Source organism: Chionomys nivalis, chromosome 14 (assembly GCF_950005125.1).
Source record: "Chionomys nivalis chromosome 14, mChiNiv1.1, whole genome shotgun sequence".
In the NCBI taxonomy this organism is placed as follows: Eukaryota; Metazoa; Chordata; class Mammalia; order Rodentia; family Cricetidae; genus Chionomys; species Chionomys nivalis.
The window spans coordinates 36,229,932-36,250,208 of record NC_080099.1 but is presented as its reverse complement, the minus strand read 5'-3'; the positions used below and the strand labels follow the sequence as shown (position 1 = coordinate 36,250,208).

Here is a 20,277-nt window from a genome sequence, read left to right as displayed (position 1 = left end):
ACTTTATTTGAAATGTTTGCATAAGTAGTCTACAGTGTCTCCAACTCCCTTGCTTTACAAATGATAGTTTTTACCCTTCATCAAAGGCATATGTGTTAGACTCTTCCCACATTAGAGAATTTATATGTGAACTAATAGTGTTTATCTGTGTCTTTGCTTTAATAATAATGACAGAAACAAAACTTTTTCTCAATCTGTTACCTATTTTTGTTTGTTTTAAACAAGTGGTCTTTCAAATGCCCAGCTTGTGGGTCCCTGTCAACATAAGGGACCAGCACAATTGACCAGTGACAGTCTCCTCCCCTACCTGATTCTCATGGTAGAATTTCCCTTCCCTCTTCTGCCTGCACTGACAATGGCTTCTGTAATCCATGTCCACCCAGTCCCCAGTCTCCCCAGCTATGCCAGTTGGGAAACTGCTTTTGCTTCTTGCTCTCCCCATCACAGGGATCCAGATGTATTAGACTCAGATCATTAGCTTATGGTTTTTGTTTAAGAGTCTACCTCTTCTGCATACACAGTCCTCACTTTTGTGGGTAAAAAATGCCCCAGATGGCTTCCAGTCTGCAAACAGTGTTCAGTCCTAGCAGTGGCCTTCGTGGTCTGGCCTTCCTTCCTCGTCTCTGCCCCAGCCCTTCTTGCTGACTTTGTTCTAGCTACACTCTCGCAAAGTGTTCTGGAAGACAGCAAGAGAACTTAACTTTCTCAAGGACTATTGGCGTTTCCTCTGTTTGGAGTGTTTAAATCCTGGATACCTATGTGTCTATTCCCTCACTTCTTTTGGGTGACATTCAATCAAATGCCAGCTTATTTATGAGGCTTTCTCCGAGCTCCATATGAACTAACAGTTGTCCATATCCTTAGTTTTAAACTAGCTGTATATTATTAGACAAGCTATGTATGTCTTTTTTGTTCATTGTATATTCAGATCCTCCACCAGAATAGAAACTCCAGGAGAGCAGAGGACTTCCATTCCTATTCTAAATACCTAGAACTTTGGTCTGGAGATGCTACTTAGTGCTCAGAGCTTAATGAACTGCTGCTGTGGGAACTTGAAAGACAGTTCTGAGAGCAGTGCACGCAGTGGAGGCCTGGGGACTGCTGAGAGCAGGTAGTGCACGCAGTAGAGATCTGACTTGTGCTTCAGAGGAAAGTTTGAGAGTTCCTTCAAGACTCTATCAGAGCCATTTGGTGTTTTAAATTGAGAGTCTCTGGTTTGGAGCAACTGGGGCTGAAGGATAGACTGTAATTTTATAAAGACCAGCATCAATGAGGCAGCCCTTTCTGGGAAATATTTCTTCAGGGTAGCACACAGGAGCTGGATCAAGAGGACTGTGGGTGTTCGTTGTGCTGACGCTTGTACTGGGTAGTGTGTAAGAGTCTCCCCAGTGGTACTGGCTTTAAAGGTATGAAGTATTAACAGCTGAGGCTTGACATCAGGCGAGGGCATTGGTGACGGTCGCAGCAGAAGCTCCAGGGCTGAAGGGGTTGTGGAGAGAAGTGGAGACTTAGAACCATGTGTCAGGGTCAGAGTACCTGAAGACAGCCGTGGTTCTTTGACTAAGAATGGCCCCAATAGGCTCCTATATTCGAATCTTATTCATCAGAGAGTGACACTATTTGAGAAGGATTAGGGGGTGTGGCCTTGTTGAGGAAATGTGTCACTGAAGGCGGACTTTGAGGTTTCAACAGCCCATGCCAGATCCCCTCTCTCCTCCCCCGCCTCTCTCCTTACAGATCCGAATGTAGCTCTCAGTTCCTTCTCCAGCTTCTCCAGCTTCTCCAGCACCACACCTGCTCACCTCTATGATCTCTGCCATGGTGATAATGCATTAAACTTCTGAAACTCTAAGCAAGCTCTGAATTAAATGCTTTCTTTTATAAGAATTTCCTCAGCCATGGCGTCTGTCTTGGTCAGGGTTACTATTTCTGTGATGAAACACCAAGGACAAAGCAACTTGGTTAGGGAAAGGTTGACTTGACTTAACCTTCCACATCACAGTTCATCATCAAAGAAGTCAGGACGGGAACTCAGGCACAGCAGGAACCTGGAGGCAGGAGCTGATGCAGAGCTCATGGAGGGGTGCTGCTTACTGGCTTGCTCCCCATGGCTTTCTCAGCCTGCTTTCTTACAGAACCCATGATCACCAGCCCAGGGATAGCAGCACCCACAATGGGTTGCCCCCACCCCATCAATCACTAGTTAAGAAAATGCCCTACAGGCTTGCCTGCAGCCCCATCTTAATGGAGGCATTTTCTCAGTGGTGACCCCTTCTCTGCAGTGACTCTGGTTTGTGTCAAGTTGACAGAACTAGCCAGCACCCCTGACCCTTGTCAGCTCAGCACATGAGCACATCACTATTAAGCCACAACCTTTCCTTTCTTATTCATCCCCATGATCTCCCATTAATAGGAGCATTGCAGTATAAAATATCCTAAATTTTAAAACACTTAAAAGTTGCAAGTCTCTTTAAAATATCCAAACTTTCATTTTAAAATCAAAAGTCTTCATAAAGCTCCAGAAATCTCTCTAGAGGTTTAAAGTCTCTCAACTGTGGGCTCCTGTAAAATAATAATAATAATAATAATAATAAAATAATAAAAATACTTCATTACTTCAGGAGGGAAGAACCAGGGCATAATCACAATCAAATTAAAGAAAGACCAAACTCAACTGTGTAAATAAAACAGTGTCCACTCAGGGTGTTCTGGACTCCTCCGAAGGACTTGGGTCATTTATTCAGATCCATCCTCCGCAGCGTGCGTGTGGGCATCTTGTCTTCTAGGCGGCAGCTGGCTTCACTTCATTGCTGCTGCTAGTCTTGGTCATCCCACAGAACTGGCATCTCCAAAATGCTGGGTCTCTGCTGCACCTGGGCTGCACTTTGACCAGTGGCCTCTCCAGGACTGTCTTTAGGAACTCCAACACTGCCACACAGTGCCAAGCCTCAGCTGCTCTCCATGACCCCTTCCCACCTTCAAAACCAGCACCACTTGGGTGACTCTTACACTACCCAGTTCGCTGCCAGCACAAGGTACAACCTTGACCATGTCTGGAACACAGCTTCTGTGTGCTGACTTTGAAGAAACACTTTCCAGAAGACTTCACCTCAACGGTGTTGGTCTCTTCTTAATCACCACTGATTTCTGGGCTCCAGCTGACCAGCATCCAGTATCCTAGCAACGGTTCACTTCAGCAGTTCTGGTATCTTGTTAGTCACAGCTGATTTGTTAGCCCCAGCTAACGAGAATCACAGAATCTCAATTCACAATAACAGATGTCACTGATAGACTCTGTAAACTTCCCTCTGAAACTTCACACCCAGGCCTCATCCCCTGCACCGCTATCAAAATTTTGTCTTCTAAGCTCCTACAGAACAGCCCACTAAACTGTCACCACTCAATGGCTTTTCTACTCCAAAGTTCCAGAGTCCTTCCATATCCTCCCCAAAACACACGGCCAGGTCTGCCACAGCAACATCCCTCTATCCTGGTCCCAGTTTCTGTCTTAGGGTTACTGCTGCTTCACAGCAATAGAACACTGGCTAAGACAACCCCGCAGGAGCGGTTATTAGTGAGGGTACAGCCTAGCCTTAATGGAGACCCCAGCATTCGGGAGATGCTGGTACCATGGAATGACCACCAAGAACAGCAGCAGCTGTAGAGTGGTTGGCCTGAGCTAAAGGGACAAGCTGTGCTGTGGATGGCAGAGCCGAAGAAGAGGAGCCACCAAGGCCTTCTGAACCCAGAGGATTGTGAGTGGGTCGCAGACATCAAGCACCGAACTTTTTACATTATTGAATTCTGATTTGATTGTGACCGTGCCCTGATAATTTTCTCTTGGGGTAAGAAAGTATTTTTTTGTTGTTGTTGTTATTTTATAGGAAGGAGTTCACAGTTGAGACTTTGGATATTTTGAAGGAACTGGCTGTTTGGGAGATGTCTTAAACAGAATCAACTTTGCCAGCCTTTGAATTTTTAAAGCTTGGGACTTTAGAAGCTGGAATGCTTTATACTGTGGTAGTGATATTAATATGAGGACAATCAAGAAAGGAAAATTTTTGGTTTAATGGTTGTAATTAATATTAATATTTGTGTGTTATGCTGGCAAGGGGTCAATTATGTTGATTAGTTTTTTTGTCAGCTTGACAGAAGCTAGAGTCACTTGGCAAGAGAGACTTGATTGAGACATGCCTCCATAAAATTATCCTATAGGCAAGTCTGTTGAGCATTTTCTTGATTGATGATTAATGTAGGAGGTCCCAGCTTCTGTGGGTGGTGCCAGCCGTGAGAAGCTGATTCTGAGTTATATAAGAAAGCCAACCGAGCAAGCCATGTGGACAGTTAGGATGTGTTCCTCCATGGTCTCTGCTTGAGTCCCTGCCATGGCTCCTGTGGCTCCCTCAGTGATGGGGCTGTGACGTGGTGGAATTGTGAGCTGAAGCTAACCCTCTCCTCTCCAAGAATCATTTCTCCTTTGTGTTTTATCATAGGCGTAGAAGCCCTAACTAAAACAAATGTCACACCCACTCCTGGGCTCTTCTTGTAATGTCTCACATCCATTCGTTTCTAATCAGCACTGCTTTGCGTCAGCGCAGAAGTAGACAGGCACACAATCCTGTCAGCACTGCTTTGCGTCAGCGCAGAAGTAGACAGGCACACAATCCTGTGCACTGCCTGCCTGTCCGTTTTGGCAAGTCTGCTCTCCAGAGCCGTGTGGTTCTCAACCCCTTTGTGCAAGGGGTCCAAGGTTCCTTTCACAGGGATCACATATGAGATAGTCTGTGTGTCAAACATTTACTTTACAGTCCATATCTGTAGCAAAATTACAGTTATGAAGTAGAAATAATTTTCTGGTTGGGGTCACCACAACATGAAGGGCCGCGGCATGAGGAAGGTAGAGAACCACAGCTCCAGAGTGCGATAGCATGGTTTGTAGTTTTTTAGCTTCTAAACTAAAATTCAGCTTGGTAGAAAGTGCCTCTTGAACACAGTGAACCACAGCTGGCTTAGATCCCCTTCCCTGGGGAAGGCAATGTGAATATGTTTTTTTGTTACAAAGGTAGTTATTTCATGTGTGTGTTAAATGGTTCTTTAAATATGACTTGACTTTTAATTTTGTTAAAACATCACACTTCATATATTTTATCTGTTGTTTTATGGATTATCTTGAAATAACTACTGAGGTATTCATGTTTAACTGTTACTTCCCAATTGGCTTCCTTGAAGAGGTTTAATTTGTCATTGGCAGTTAAATAAATGCTAGGAATAAGTAATCTAGTAGCTAAAAGTGAGTTCCAAGATGAGACCTGGCCATAGTTTACAACTGTAGCACTCAGGAGGCTGAGTCAGGGGGATTGGGAGTTGAGGGTCACAGTGGGCTACAAATGACATGTTTCCATTAAAGGGGAAGGAAGAGAAGAAGGAGGAGGTAGTGGTTACCTTCTGTTAGCTCTTCTAGTGAAGCACACAGTACTGCTCTGTAGAGGAATGCACTGGAACTCTCTCCAGCTGAGATAGCATCATCTGAGTTCCGACCACTCTTTCATGCTCTCTCGCTGACTCAGCCATGGGTCGTGTTAGTCCCTGTCTGCTCTCCAGAGGAACTCCATTAACCGTTTCTAACATTGCGTATGAGTGAGGCTGGAGAGATGGCTCAGCAGTGTGTGGTGCTCCTGCAGAGGACCTGGGTATCATTCCCAACACCCACATCTGAGCTCACAACTACCTGTATCTCCAGTTAGAGGGGATTCAGTGCCTTCTTCTGGTCTCCAGGGGCTTCTGCAGTATGCAGAAAATCACACAAACCAAAACAAACATGTAGACATAAATATTATGTTGATCAGTCATTTCAATAAGTCTTTTCTACATGTGTGGTAGTTTTGCTTATTTAATGCATTTTAGAAATAGAATTAGCCAAAATGCCCTCCTTTGTCTCTCAGTTCTTATCTCACTTTGTATTTGGTGTGACACTGGTGGTTTCTGTTTGTACTGGGCGGTGTCATTTACACTACAATGTATATATGCACTTCTCATGATGGAAATAAGTCTGTACTGTGACTGATACATGTATGCACCAGGCTTCTTGGCTTCTTCTTTTAGGCCACCACCCAGCTCCCAAATTCATGACCTGGAGACTTATTATTAGTTTTGAATGCTTGGCTTAGCTTAGGCATGTTTCAGGCTAGCTCTTTTAACTCAAATTAACCTGTTTCTCTTTACCTACCTTTGGCTTCGGGGCTTATCACCTTTCTAACTTCTGTGTCTCGTTACTTTCACACCTTCTCTGTGTGCCTGGCTGGCTTCTGCCTGGCTTCTTGCCCCAGACATCTCCCTCCTTCTCTCCTCCTCCTCCTCTCCAGTTCCTCTCGTTCTTCTGTTTCTTAAACCTAGATTTCTCCTCCTGTTTACTCTCTGCCCGCTGTCAGAAACCGTGAGAGTTAGAGCATATGAAAACTCGTATTCAAATGTCAAGCCACCAAAGTCTGATGGAGGTTGATCCTGTCCAGGCAAGGCCTGCAGGACCATCGGACTCTAGAAACTGTTCCTCACATCTGCTAAGGCAGCCTGGGGTCTCATGTGATGTGTGCATGTAATCTCCTGATTACATCTCAGTCATATGGGCACATTGTCTGTGGGTGGTCAGGAAGATGACTTTTCGTTTATCTGAATAATTTTGATGTATAAAAAATATACTAGGACATGTTTCATAACTGGATCCATTGTCCCACAAGGATTGTGGAACCTTCAAAGCCTGATTTGTTCCTTTTGCTCTGACTAACTGTATATAATTAGCTCATTTTTACCTCAGAGCAAGTTTAAACTATACTAAAGACTTTTCATAACTAGATCGTAAATTTAAACCTTTACAGCTACATACAAGGTCAGAGTCATAGATATCCAACCAAGGTTGCTACACAAAGCACCTTAAGAAAAACATGCCAGTTCTTTGCTTGTCAAGTCAGCTGACAGTAGTCCTGTGTCTTAAAGTTTGCCACTCGGCACTGTCCGTCCCCCGTCCCCCCCCCCCCCCCGTGTGGGCATAGTCTTACTCCTGAAACCTTGAAACCCTTGTGTTGCCATGGCAATGGCTCAGCTACTTATTGCTTACCCTAGGAATGTGCTTTTGACCTTTGAGAGGTAACTCTTGTAAATTTTTTCTTAATCACTTAAAGGCTCCTGTAAGAGAGGGAGTGTTTAGGGTAGGAAGGAAGAAGTTAGGAGGAATTAGAATTAGGACAGGAGAATTAGAATAGAGACAGAAGAATAAACAGACTTGTTCAGAACAGCACGTGTGTGAGAACTCATTCTCCCTCAGATACAGTGTTCCTTTTACTTCCTGTAGCGTCTGATCTGAACCAAAGACCCTCGTTAGCCCATCAGCCCCACCTGTCCTTTCTCTTGCCTAGCTATTGGCTGTCCAGCTCTTTATTAGACCAATCCGGTACCTTAGGAGAGCAATGTAAAACAAGTTTCCCATATCTTTACATAGTTAAAAACACATCCTTACATTGTCAAACAATGCAGCATAAACAAAAGTAACTTTTATACAGTTAAAATATTATTTTTCAGGATAAACAAATATAACACATCTTTGCCTAATTGAAATAATTCTGCAGCACATATATGCATCTATTTCTTGTTAGGTTTATGCTTAGGTACAAATCACTGGATCACAGAATTTGCTTTAATTGATGATGGCAAACTGTTTGCCAAGGCAGTTGTACCAGTTTGCTTCTTAGTGGCTGCCTGTGAGTTTCAACATTTTCCCACTCGGACTTCATCTGTTACCCAGGGTGTCTCTTGGTGAAGATGAATTATCATTTTTTAATATTATCTAATTTTTAAAATGTACTTCTCAGTCTTGTCCTTTATTATTTCTACTTTCTGTTCTGTTTAAGAAATAACTCCATTCCAAGTCTATGAAATATTCTTTGGCATTATCTAAAAATGTTTTTTTTACTCTAACCTTCCTTAATTGTACTATAGCACTAAAATTTAGACATATTCATCTTCTACATAAAATTATTTTAATGGTTAAATTAATATATATGTTATATAGCAAGTATAACATATATAATTTTATATAATATACTAAATATATATAATTTTACATAAATAAACCCCAGAAGATAGAAAAATTAGGTAAATGCATATATGCTCTAGTATTTTTCCATGTTTTCATATTGACCAGTCTAGAGTTATATCCTATTATTAAGTAAACTATTTAAAGCATATAGAAAATTTAACTATTCAGTAGCCTAGCCAGAGATCTTTTCATGGGAAAATTTTCCTTGATGACAATTTGAGAAAATATCCTATCTACAAGGCAAAAGTTATTCTCTACATTTTTATATGTAGTAATTTAGAAACATAATTTCCAATTAGTTAAGTATACTACAGACTATAAATATTTGAGCTTTTCAAAAGTGAAGATTTAACCATTTTAATTAACTCCTAAGCTAACTCACAAAATAGCTCTATTCATCTAAAGATTTTTATAAAATTTGCTTATGAAAAGTGAAGGGAAAAAATTCCATAGTCGATTTCCTCACCACCCCCTTTTAAAAGTAGATAAAGAGGTACTTTAAAAAAAAAAATCTTTGTCTTATTTGAGTCTCCATCGCTGTGAAGACACTATGACCACAGCAACTCTTGTAAGGAAAACATTTCATTGGGGGCTTACAGTTCAGAGGTTCAGCTCATTATCATCATGGTGGGACATGGTGGTGTACATGCAAGCATGGTATTGGAGAAGTAGCTGAGAGTCCTACATCTTGCAGGCAACAGGAAGTGATCTGTCTCACTGGGCATGGCTTGAGCATATATGAGACATCAAAACCCGCCTCCATAGTAACACACTTCCTCCAACAAGACCACACCTCATAATAGTGCCGCTTCCTTTGGGAGTCATTTTCTTTCAAACTGCCACAGTCTATTTTCCAGAACGTAAGTTTCTGGCTTCTGATAACATTCCCACTATGACTAAAGGATGTTGTCCACTCTTTTCCTGACTTTCTGGTATCTCCATGTTGTGAGATCAGCAGTTATCAATGTGGACCTTTTATGGTGGAATCTGACAATGAACATATTCCCTGTTTCCTGGAGGAGTTGGTATTTTAAAGGAAACTCTCCACTTAAGTTCCCATTTGTTAATTTCACCTTATACCTGTTCATCACCGGGTATGTGTGTGTGTGTGTGTGGGGGGGGGGGTGACAAAGGAAACAAGAAATGGAGGATATATTTTGATTCTTACATAATTATATTTTAAATTATAGCATTTTCCCTTATCTAAATCTAATGACCTTTCTCTTGAATCTGAATGTGAGTGTACAGTCAAAAGACAAAAAAGTGTTAAAGGGCAGCTTGGCCTTAAAGACTTGGTTTTTAAGTCTTTGCGGAGGGATAAAAGCTTCCTGGTGTTTTTTAAGCATCCGGTTTCTTTGCAACTTGCTCTAACTGGCGTTAGTTTTTGGAAGTGATGACATGGTCATTAGAAGAATTGAATTCCACTTTGTTACGAGTGTGATTCTTTTGCAGCCTTAGTAGACAGTTTTAGATTTGGCTGTAACATCAAAGTTACTTTGGCCGGGCAGTGGTGGCGCACGCCTTTAATCCCAGCACTCGGGAGGCAGAGGCAGGCGGATCTCTGTGAGTTCGAGACCAGCCTGGTCTACAAGAGCTAGTTCCAGGACAGGCTCCAAAACCACAGAGAAACCCTGTCTCGAAAAACCAAAAAAAAAAAAAAAGGTTACTTTGCTTTTAGACTGGGATGTGATTGCTGAACCTGGCCCCTCATCTCCCTTATTATGAAAATGCCTGCAGCTATCTGTAGCTAAGGGAAATTCTCTTTTCCTGTGGTTATTTTTTCCACCTAATTATCTTTCTCTTTTTCTAGGTAACTTCAGTACTTCTAAGTCTACCCTCCGTTTTTCTTCCTTATCATTTTTTTCCAGTGGATTCTGGAGAATCTCTACCTTCTCACTCAACAGTTAGATCTTTAGCTGAGTTCTTTTTCATTTTCCATGTTTTTAGGAAAATTTTGACATTATTTTGTCAGTTCTATTTTGAATATTTTTGAACTTTTTTTTAAAAACAGCCTGCTCTTTTTTTTATTGCTTATGAGCTATCTTTTCAAAGATGCGGGTCTCTGCCTCTATTTCCATCAGTTGCTGGATAAAGGTTCTATGGTGACATTTAAGATATTCATCAGTCTGACTACAGGGCAAGGCCAGTTTAGGCACCCTCTCCTCTATTGTTTAGGATCTTAGCTGGGGTTATCCTTATGGATTCCTGAGAATTTCTCTAGTGCCAGGTTTCTTGCTAACCCCCGAATGGCTCCCTCAATCAGGATATTTCTTTCCTTGCTCTCATCTCTGTCCTTTCTCCATCTCGACTGTCCATTCCCTCAATTTCTCCTCATCCCTCCTCTTCTCCCTTCCTCTTTCTCTTCCACCCTTCCTTCTTCCCCTACCCCTATATTTCCAATTTTGTCAGGGGATCTTGTTGTCTATTTTGACTTTCCAGGTTGATCTGTATATGTTTTTCTTAGGGTTTACCTTGTTGCTTGGCTTTTCTAGGGTCATGATATAGGGGCTCAATATCCTTTGTTTATGGCTAGTATCCACTTATGAGTGAGTACATACCATATTCATAATTTTTGGGCTGGGATGGTGTTTTTTAGTTCCATCCATTTACATGCAAGATTTAAGATGTCATTGTTTTTTACCGCTGAGTATACTCTTATGTGTAAATATGCCACATTTTCTTTCTCCAGTCTTTGGTTGGGGGGCATCTAGGTTGTTTCCATGTTCTGGCTATTACAAATAATGCTGCTATGAACATAGTTGAACAAATGTCTTTGTAGTATGATTGAGCATCTTTTGGGTATATGCCCAAGAGTGGTATTGCTCGATCCTGAAATAGGTTGATTCCCAATTTTCTAAGAAACCATCATACCGATTTCCAAAGTGGTTGTATAAGTTTGCGTTTCTACCAGCAATGGATGAGTATACCCCTTACTCCACTTAATCCTCTCCAGTGAAAGCTATCATTGGTGGTTCTGATCTTAGCCGTTATGACAGGTATAGGATGGTATTTCATATTCATTTTGATTTGCATTTCCCTGGTGGCTAGGGATGTTGAACATTTCTTTAAGTGTCTTTCAGCCATTTGACATTCTTCTGTTGAGAATTCTGTTTAGTTCTGTACCTCAATTTTTAATTGGGTTATTTAGAAATTTGATATCTAATTTCTTGAGTTCTTTATATATTTTGGAGATGAGTCCTTTGTCTGATGTGGAGTTGGTGAAGATCTTTTCCCATTTAGTAGACTGCCTTTTTGTCTTATTGACTGTGTCCTTTGCTTTACAGAAGCGTCTCACTTTCAGGAGGTCCCATTTATTTATTGTTGCTTTCAGTGTCCGTGCTACTAGAGTTATATTTAGGAAGTGATCTCCTGTGCTCATGCATTGAAGGCTACTTCCCACTATCTCTTCTATCAGTTTCAGTATGGTCAGATTTATATTGATGTCTTTAATCCATTTGGACTTGAGTTTTGTGCATGGGGATAGATATGGATCTATTTTCATCTTCTAAATGTTGACATCCAGTTGTGCCAAAACCATTTGTTGAAGATGCTTTCTTTTTTCCATTGTGTAATTTTAGCTTCTTTGTCAAAAATCAGGTATTCATGGGTGTGTGAATTAATATCTGGGTCTTCAATTTGAGTCCATTGGTCAACCTCTCTGTTTCATTACTGTAGCTCTGTAATAGAGCTTGATGTCAGGGATGGTGATGCCTCTGGAAGTTCTTTCATTGTACAAGATTGTTTTGGTTTTCCTGGGTCTTTTGTTTTTCCATATGAAGTTGAGTAGTGTTTTTTCAAGGTCGGTGAAGAATTGTGTTGGGATTTTGGTGGGGATTGAATTGAATCTATAGATTGCTTTTGATAGGATTGCCATTTTTATTATTTTGAGCCTACCTATCCAAGAGCACAGGAGAACTTTCCATTTGCTGGTATCTTCAGTTTCTTTCTTTAAAGACTTAAACTTCTTGTCAAATAGGTCTTTCACTTCTTTAGCTAATATTACCCCAATATATTTTATGTTATTTGTGGCTATTGTGAAAGGTGATGTCTCTCTGATTTCTTTCTCAGCTTCTTTATCATTTGTTTATAGGAGGGCTACTGATTTTTTTTAAGTTAATCTTGTATCCTGCCACATTACTGAAGGTATTTATCAGCTGTAAAAGTTCCCTGGTAGAGTTTTTGGGGTCACTTATATATACTATAATATCATCTGCAAATAATGAAAGTTTGACATTTTCCTTTCCAATTTGAATCCCCTTGAATTCCTTTTATTGTCTTATTGCTATAGCCAGAACTTCAAGAACTATGTTGCAGAGATATGGAGAGTGGACAGTCTTGTCTTGTTCCTGATTTTAGTGGAATCACTTTGAGTTTCTCTCTATTTAATTTTATGTTGGCTGTCATCATGCTGTATATTGCTTTTATTATGTTTAGATAATGTTCCTTGTATCCCTAATCTCTCCAAGACCTTTATCATGAAGGGATGTTGGATTTTGTCAAATGCTTTTTCAGCATCTAATGAAATAATCATATGTTTTTTTCTTTCAGTTTATTTATATGATGAATTATATTGATAGATTTTTTTTGTATGTTGAACCAACCCTTCATCTCTGGGATAAAGCCGATCTTATCATGGTGGATGATTCTTTTGATGTATTCTTGGATTTGGTTTACCAGTATTGTATTGAGTATTTTTGCATCCATGTTCATGAGTGAGACTGGTCTGTAATTCTTTTCCTTTGTTGAGTCTTTGTGTGATTTTGGTATCACGGTAACTTCAGCTTTATAAAGAGTTTGGCAATGTTCCTTCTGTTTCTATTACGTGGAACACTTTGAGGAGTATGGGTGTTAGCTCTTCTTGGATGTTCTGATAGAATTCTGCACTAAAACCATCTGGCCCTGGGCTTTTTTTGGTTGGGAGGTTTTTGATGGCAGCTTCAATTTCCTTGCAGTTTATAGGTCTATTTAAATTGTTCATTTGGTAGATAGTATCTATCTAGAAAATTGTCCATTTCTTTTACATTTTCCAATTTTGTGGAGTACAACTTTTTGTAGTATGACCTAATGATTCTCTGAATTTCCTCAGTGTCTGTTGTTATGTCTCCCTTTTCATTTCTGACTTTGTTAAGTTGGATGTTCTCTTTCTCTGCCTTTTGATTAGTTTGGATAAGGGTTGGTCTGTCTTGTTGATTTTCTCAATGAACCAACTCTTTGTCTCATTGTTTCTTTGTATTGTTTTCTTTGTTTCTATTTTGTTGATTTCAGCCCTCAATTTATTTCCTGTTTTTTACTCCTCCCGGGCGTGTATGCTTCTTTTTGTTCTAGAGCTTTCAGGTGTGCTGTTAAAAGTTACTGATGTGAGCTTTCTCCACTTCTTTATATGCACTCTTAGTGCTATGAACTTTCCTCTTAGCACTGCTTCCATAGTGTCCCATAGGTTTGGGTACTTAATGCCTTCATTTTCATTGAATTCTAGGAAGTCTTTAATTTCTTTATTTCTTCCTTGACCCAGGGGTGGTTCAGTAGTTCAGTGTTCAATTTTCATGACTTTGTAGGCTTTCTGCAATTAGTGTTGTTGTTTAATTCTAATGTTAAACCATGGTGATCCAATATCAGGGGGTTACTCCTTTTTTTTTTTTTTTTTTTTTTTTTTGTATCTGTGGATGTTTGCTTTGTTACCGAGTATGTGGTCAGTTTTAGAGAAGGTTCCATGAGGTGCTGAGAAGAAGGTATATTCTTTTGTGTTTGGGTGGAATGTTCTATAGATGTCTGTTAAGTCCATTTGATTTATGACATCTGTTAGTTCTCTTATTTCTCTGTTAAGTTTTTGTCTGGTTGACCTGTCCACTGGCAAGAATGGAGTGTTGAAGTCTCCTACTATTAGTGTGTGGGGTTTGATGTGCAATTTAAGCTTTTAGTAATGTTTCTTTTACATAAGTAGGTGCTCTTGTGTTAGGGGCATAGATGTTCAGGATTGAGATTTCGTCTTGATGGATTGTTCCTGTTATGAGTATAAAGTGTCCTTCTCCATCTCTTCTTGGTCTTTTGGCTAAGATCAAGTGTAGTATCTGACTGTGGTTTTAATGTATTCAAAACTCTTGATTCTTAGTTTAGAGAATTTCTTCAAATTGTCTGATTTGAAGTAGCATACTTTCTTACTTTCTTACACGACTAATACTTTTTGAGACTGGGTCTCATGTCTCATACTGGCTTTGAACTTACTATATAGCTGGGTATGATCTTGAACTTTTTATCCTCCTGTCTTCACCCAAATGCTTCCATTATAGGTGTGGGCTACCTTGCTTGTTTTATGTGTTGCTGGGATTAGAACCCAGGACTATGCATGCTAGGTAAGAATTCTACCAAATGAGCTACACTCCCAGCCCCAATATGCTTTGCTTTATTTTCTCTGTCTGTCTGTCTGTCTGTCTGTCTGTCTGTCTGTCTGTCTCTGTCTCTCTCTGTCCATTTAATATTTAATACAAGATCCCACTATGTAGCTCTGACTGTCAAGGAACTCACCCCATAGACCAAGCTGACCTCAAACTCACAGAGATGCCCCTGCTTCTGCCTCTGAGTGCTGAGATTAAAGATGTATGTCATTCATCCAACTTCCTTTTAAAATTAAATTGTTTTGACTTTGAAGGAAACTTGAAGAGATTAAATGTGCCCTTATCCCCACTGTAATCCATTTTCTTTTAAAGTAATATGTAAAAGTACAGTTTGAAATTAAGAGAGGCCAAAAAGATGATGAAATCATTTTAATGGAATCTTATAAATATATTTGAAAATGACAAAAATGTGCTGTTTGTAGTACTTATTATGAAGGTCATTATGCAGAACTCATTCCTATTATGACTTCATTTTTTCCCCAGGAAAAGAAGTTGAAACTAATTATTTTAACAAAATTCATTCAACAGAATTTATTATTCGTCATTCTGTTTAAGAAGAAATTGCTTCAGTGGTATCTTCCTTGTTCCTTGCTAATAAATATCTTGTTATATTATATATTCAATGACCCATTTTACTAAATATGTATGTTATTCTCAAAAATCTCATGGCATGGCAGCATTGTATTGGTAAGTTTAATCTTCTAATACCAAAATTGTAAAAGATATTTATTTTGGTGGGAATTATGGACGATTTCATTGCTTCGTCCATGCAAGATTCGGTAAAAATCAAATCAAGTGTTGAGGCAGCAAGATGACCCATGCCACCAGGTGTGACGGCCTAAGTTCAGTCTGTAGATCCCATGTGGGAAAGGGGGAGCCCACTCCTGCAGGCTGCCCGCTGCTGTCCACACATGTGCTAGAGCGTGAGCTACAACACACGTGCACACAGACACACACCAAAAATAAACAAATGTAAGCCAAGGAATTCGGGTATTGTGTGTATTATATATAGTGATCATGCACAGATGACGTTACAGCAATAAGTTAACTGTCTGCTTCAATGAACAGAGGGTTGCTTAAAACTTGTTTTAACTAAATATATTCTTAGAAACATTGGCGTTCAAAATTAGGCCCTGGGATTGACTTTGTCCTATTTTTTACCATTATATTTTGAAACAAAGTTTGCTAATAAGTGTCTAGAAGAGAATATGAAAAGGTTTCATTTACATAGCTCAGGTATTTTATAAAGTGATCATTTTATGTTTTTCATTAAACCGATGTAAAATTAAGGAAAAGAAGTGAAGCCACATGCTCACCTTTTGAAAAATGGATATTAATATGTTGTTAAGCTTGTTTTTATTCGTGTACTGCTTTCTTATAACTAAGAATTTTTTTTATTTTTCTTTTACTTTTTTCTAATAAAGTCAGTTCCTACTTTAAAAAAACAAGTAGCTTGTCAAAATTTGTTAATTTTAAAAACACACCTGCTTCCAAAACTGATTTTAAAACATAGTTTTAAAAGAAAACTGCCATCCTGAATTACATTTCTCAATGCTGTCTCATTTGCCAGGATGACTAGTTTTGATTAAAAAGAAGTTGATTAGAATGTTCAAAACTGTTCATTGAACAGAAAACCTGGATGCAATTAGAAATCGTAGGCACCGCCCATGGAGTTGTGAATGTGAAAACCTTAACGATGATTGCTGTTTTTCAAGGTGTTAACTGATTTTGCTAGGGTGTCTGGAGGTCTTTCTGGTGGGTATTGGTGATCCTCCTTGTACTCTGGTGAGGTACACTTGTGCACAAACATTCTTATGGCATATGGGAAAAGCCTCTCACCAGACTGATAGTATAGCTTAAAGCTGGCACCCCCAAATATGCCCCCCATGACAACAGCTTTCACTGCAGTGACTTCATTTAACATACGCTTGGTTATTATTGGTTCAAATACCTAACTACTGTCTCTTTCTTCATTTATTCTGCTTTCTCATCTTATTTTGCACTCTCTTGTGTATGTGCAGATATCTTGGTTCCTTCACGTCTGTCTGTCAACCAGGCTTCACCAGTCGCAACAAACTTCCTGTTATCTGACTTTTATCTTCACTTACTGTATTGGTCAGGGTTCTCTAGAGAAACAGAACTGATAGGATGAATCTCTATCATCTATATAGATACATAGAGAGATAGAAAGAGAGGGGGCATAGAGAGAAAGAGGGATAGGGATGGATGGGTGGGTGGATGGATGGATGGATGGGTGGGTGGATGGATGGGTGGGTGGGTGGGTGGATGGATGGGTGGGTGGGTGGGTGGATGGATGGATGGTGGGATTTATTACACTGACATACAGGTTCTGTTCTAACTGTCCCTACAATGGCTGTCCAGATGGAAAGTCCAAGAATCTGCAGTTGTTCAGTCCATGAGGCTGGATGTCTCAGCTAGTCTTATATTCTTATATTCCAGTCTATATTCTAGTGTCTGCTGGGATCCCAAAGATGCAGCCTCCAATGCTAATGAAGGACTGTACTTTCCAGTGAGAGTGAGGGCAAGCAGTCAAAGAACAAGAACTTCCTTCTTCTTCTATGTCCTTTATAGAGGCTGCCACCAGAAGGTGTGGCCCAGGTTTAAGGTGGGTCTTTGAACCCACCTCCAAAGACCAGGACTAAGGGTGGGTCTTTCCACTTCAAGTAATTCAGTCAAGAAAAATCCCTCAAGTGTACTCAGCCACTTGGGTTTTAGTTAATTCCAGGTGTAATTGAGTTGATAACCAAAAATAGCCATCACACTTACCAACTTAATTTTCTAACTTTGGACTTGACTTAGGCTTTAGGGTGCCTGTTTCTACACTAGAACTTTTAAAATACCATTTTTATTATTTCTTTGAGAGTTTCACACGTTGTCTTTTCGATCATGTTCACCCTCCTTTCCCAACTCCTTCCAGATCCACCCCACTAAACTAAACTATGCGTGCCTGCTCTCAACGCCCCATAGAGTCTAGTTTATGTTGTTTAATTACTCATGGGTGTGTGGGCTGATCGTAAGCATGGGTAGCCTATGAAGCGTCAGAAAACTGACTCTTCCTCTCCTATCAACTATCGAATGCCAGTAGTGTCTCGACTGGCCTAAGACTTCGTGTTCAATGCCCCCTTCCATGCTGGGATTTTTGTCTAGCTTGATCTTGTGCAGCTCTTCTGCATGCTGTCACAAATCATTGTGAAAATTGGGGACAGTACCCCAGCTTTATACCTCATGCTACCAAAAACACAAAACAAAAGAACAGCAACCAGTACCAGGAGCATGTTACCTCTTCTTGAGTTGTTGACCAGTGGCTGTGTATAGACTTCCAAAGGTTGATCTTGGTTACCCTCCAGAATTTGATGGTAACTTGAGTTGTAAACATGAACAAGTCAAATGGAGACTGATCTGAAATCTTCATCCCCATTGACTGGAAGATGCTGTGTGTTCTGCCACTGAAAAAGTAGTCACCAATCTCACCATGCTGTGGACATGGAGCTCTGCCCTACTTCTTACATAACTACCTTCCTCCTCTGGCGCTGCTGACCCACTGTTCTTAGCATCTGGGTTTGTAATTTCTCTGCTTCCCCTAGTTTTATAGTTATACCAACTAAGAGTTTTCTTGAGTACTTAATATATAACATTCACTATTCTAAACACTTTACATAAGTTACTGTTATTCTTCTTGCTTTAAAGATAAGGAGGGTCAGGCATGAAATGTTAATTACCTTATGTAAGGCCAAGCATCTAGCAAATGATGGAACCAGAACTCGCATACAACATTTGAGATTAAGAGCCCATACTTTCAATCACTAGATGGTGTATTATTCTGACCAATATTTCCACTCATCTTTTTCTGTTTGGATCCAGTTGTTTATGCTTTCAGTTGTCTCAAAGTTACCTATTAGTTAAATTTTTCCACATCCCTTGCAAACCGCCGTAGTATCAGTTAATATAGTTTTATCAAAATGGAAATGGAAAACATATTATAGACAAATTTATGCTGCATTTCAAAATTAAATTGAAATAATGGTCATGACAATACTCAGGGTTAGACCTAAGAGAATTTAGAGAAGATAGGTATGTCTTTATTCTATTCATAATTCTTTAATTACTATAAGAGAACATTATTAACAGCTAGTTTTTAATCACTAGCCATTAAGATACAGTATTTTTTTAAAAAATAATTGAAGATTGAATTTAGGGCCAGGATTTTTTTTTATTCAGGCATAGTATTTGAACATCCCTCTGGGGTGTACATCATGGTAATTTAGTGAATGTGTACAGTGCATAATAATCAGATGTGGATAATAGGAATTTCTGTCTACTCAACCATTAGTCATCTTTATTTGCTGCTACTTCAAGTGACTTTTTAAGTGCCCCATCAATGAATTTACCCAGTGGTTACCCTAACGCACTAAAGAACAAGCAGGATTCCTGCTGTCCTGCATTGAACGTCTTTCCTTTCTTGCCTCCCCACGTTCTCCATGTACTCATGATCTTTTATGTATACCAATGTGTGTATAAAATGTGTGTGTGGATGTAATAACCAGTCTACCTGTGATGGAAGGCTAGCCCATTGTGCTTTTGATATGGATTTTTTGGGGGTGGTGAGGTCAGCACTTTTCATGTGTTTGTTAGCAGCTTGTCTGCCTTCTTTAATACCCATTCATTCCCTTGGCTCATTCTATTTATTTATTTATTTATTTATTCTTTTTTAATTAAAATTTCCAACTGCTCCCCGTTTTCCATTTCCCTCCCCCTCCTCCCACATATTGCCCCCTCCCTCCACTCCCCTCCCTCATCCCCACTCTTCTCCTCCCCCCACTCCATTCCCCCTCCCTCTTGATACTGAAGAGCAGTCCAAATTCCCTGCCCTGCGGGAAAACCAAGGTCCTCCCACTTCTATCTAGGTCCAGGAAGGTGAGCATCCAAACAGGCTAAGCTCCCACAAAGCCAGTTCATGTATCAGGATCTAAACCTAGTGCCATTGTCCTTGGCTTCTCATCAGCCTTCATTGTCCGCCATGTTCAGAGAGTCCAGTTTCAACCCATGCTTATTCAGTCTCAGTCCAGCTGGCCTTGGTGGGCTCCCAATAGATCAGTTCCACTGTCACAGTGGGTGGGTGCACCCCTTGTGGTCCTGACTTCCTTGCTCATGTTCTCCCTCCTTCTGCTCCTCATTTGGACCTTAAGAGCTCAGACCGTTGCTCCAAATTGGGTCTCTGTCTCTATCTCGATCCATCGCCAGATGAAGGTTCTAAAGTGATATGCAAGATATTCATTAGTATAGGATAAGGTCATTTCAGGTTCCCTCTCCTCAGTTGCCCAAGGTACCAGCTGGGGACATCTCCCTGGACACCTGCGAGCCCCTGTAGAGTCAAGTCTCTTGCCAACCCTACGATGGCTCCCTTAGTTAGGATATATACTTCGCTGCTCCCGTATCCACCCTTCCTATATCCCAACCATCCCATTCCCCCAAGCTCCTCCCATCCTCCCCTTCTCACGTTTCTCACCCCATTTCCTCTTAGCCCCATGCCACCTCACCCGCAAGTTCCCAGTTTTTGCCCTGCAATCTTGTCTACTTCCCCTATCCAGGCGGATGACTATACGTTTTTCTTTGGGTTCACTTTCTTATTTAGCTTCTCTAGGATCACATATTATATGCTCAATGTCCTTTATTTATGGCTAGAAACCAAATATGAGTGAGTACATCCCATATTCCTCTTTTTGGGTCTGGGATACCTCGCTCAGGATAGTGTTTTCTATTTCCATCCATTTGCAT

The 20,277-nt window shown here is 40.3% G+C and overlaps 1 protein-coding gene and 1 pseudogene across 2 annotated transcripts in view; both read left to right on the top strand.

The window, feature by feature from the left end:
- Commd10 (COMM domain containing 10) overlaps positions 1 to 20,277 on the top strand; it is a 132,714-nt gene that overhangs the window by 91,312 nt on the left and 21,125 nt on the right. The window lies entirely within an intron of this gene.
- Positions 14,119 to 14,212, top strand: LOC130887090 (U2 spliceosomal RNA; annotated as a pseudogene).